Consider the following 2,500-nt stretch of genomic DNA (forward strand, 5'->3'; position numbering starts at 1 on the left):
ATTGGTTCATGTAGTCATCAATCTAGCCTCCTGCTTTCTTTTTAATCTATAGTGCGTAGCTTCTGTCGCCCCCATGAGGAATTCTGAGTAATTACAACAACACTGTCGGTGCATCTACATGAGGTAAAGCCTTCAGTGATGGCTCATGGATTTTATACCTTCTGCTGTACATCCAGGTTTTTTCTCAGCAGTAGAATCAACAACTGAAACATTTCTTGGGCTCTTCTTGGGGAGTTTTCTGAGCTCCTGCACCAGTGTCGGGGGGGGGGGGAGGGGGGGGACACCAGTTTGTAAACGCTGCCATACTGAGAAATACAGAGAGAGTTTTGTGGAGCTGATAATATAGGGCTTAATCAACTTTGTGTCAACTCATTTGGCGACGGCTTTAAAGTCACCAAAATTCAATTCAAAAACAATTCATTTTTCTGAACAAGCTACGCACTATATCTTTAATTTCCCACTTTTGCTATTGCTAACACAGTGAAATCAGATGTGACGTCACTCTTAATTCAAACCACAGACTTCCAATATTAAAAACAAACGCAGCACAACAACAAGCTGTAAAGTACTGACTCCATCAAGCACCGATAATTAATTAACAAAAATAATCCAAACCAATTCTTCACTTCTTGACAGGTATATATCCACAGGGGGCTTTTCATATAAAAACACACAGCGCTGTAGATGCTTCACACACACAGCGGGTCGGTGGCGGTTCGGTTAGACAGTGAAACAAGCACAGCATGACACAGACAGAAAGCAGCCGATCATTTATCACAATATCTCCAGGAAAAAATAATGTGCAATAATAACACGTTTCGGTTTAATAAACTATAAAAAGAAATAAAAAAATTAAAGGTGCATCGGAAAATGTTTTACTGTATATAACGTAAAAGTTAATTTCTGTCCCAACGTTTATTCCAGACGAGAAACTTTCGTATATTCTAGATTCATTACGCGGACCGTGACATTTTACAAGCCTTTTTTGTTTGTTCTGATAAGTCAAAAAAAGTAGTTTTTCTTGGTGGGGTTGGTGGGGGGGGAGGGGGGTGTTGTTTGGTCAATTTTTATCTCACAATTTAACAACTCTAATCTTGAAAATTGTCCCAGAATACTACCCCCCCTTCCCCAGATTTTTTAATTAATATTTTTTTTTCCTCCAATGGAAGGAATCTGCCCTCTACGGTCCCTCTGTGCACTGCACGGGCCTTGATATGTGCAGTTTGAAATCTGCCCTGCGTTCCAATCCCCATACGTCCCTACTATTTAGTACGCCAGAAAACAATTTAGGATGTCCCAATACATGCATGTCAATTGTAGTATGCTGAAAATACATAAATGCCCCCACTAACTCCGATAACATTTTGGAGTATTCGTCTTTATTCTTGACATTTCTCAACATAATGAAAAAAAAAATCTCCCTTATCTGATTTTTTTTCTTCTCTCCTGTGGCCCTAAAACTCTTCTGTACTTTAGTATGTAGTGTAGTAAGAAGAAAGAGTATGTGATTTGGAACGCAGGGATTTTTTTCGTCCTACTAAACTAATACCTACTTATTCATATATTAGTTAATAATTGTTTAAGGACTCTGATATGACGGAGATATTGAGATAATTCATTCTTTCACATATTCAAATTCCAGCTGATTCCTGCCTAGTAAATTAAACAGCGTTCGTTTCATGTTACACACACACACACACACACAGAAGTATTTTACACGGGGAGCCAGAACACCAGCTTCCATAGGCTCTTACCCACAGTTTATACAGTCGCCACACGGGGGCGACATCTCCCCAAGGGTTAGGATAAGGGGTTAGGGGAAAGGGACTATAGGCCTTAACAGACAGGGGGAGACTTTACGTGTATTTGTGAGTATTTCTGTGCATTTTTTATACTATTTTTCATCTTGCACAATTTATAATATAATAGACAATTTCTCAGATTTTTATTTTTTTTTAATATGGACTTGTCTGTCATGTGCAATTCCTTTTATTATAACGATTTGAAAGTTCAAAGATGAACTGAATAGATTTTGGAGGTCAAAGGTCAAAGGTTACTGTGACCTTTATCCATATAGTGAGGTCTCAGTGTCCTTGTTCCATACTGTATCTTCCGTTTCAAATTTCCACAAAACACTTGCAAACATTTGGGCACCTTCATGCGACAAACACAGATTCTTTACAACAGTTTTTTTTGGTAGTTTTCACGGGACGGAGTGTGTTCCCAAATCGCCCCCCCCCCCCCCCCCCCCTGTCTGTCTGAAAAGGCCTTAAACTTAAAGGTGCATTCCACAGGGTTAGTTTTAGGGTTTAGGGTTGAGAGAAATTATGATGTTTTGAAAGGGCAGGAAAAGCATGCCGCCATCTTAACCACTCTGTCCTTTTCTTCTGCGTCATTTATTTAAACGCTTTTTGAGAACGCATCGTGTGAACGCAAATATCTCCAGAACGCTTCGAGGGATCTTCTTCAAACTTTTTGCACCAACCGTCCACTTTGTCCC

The sequence above is a fragment of the Ammodytes marinus genome (genome assembly GCF_949987685.1).
Source record: "Ammodytes marinus genome assembly, chromosome: 25".
Classification (NCBI taxonomy): Eukaryota; Metazoa; Chordata; class Actinopteri; order Uranoscopiformes; family Ammodytidae; genus Ammodytes; species Ammodytes marinus.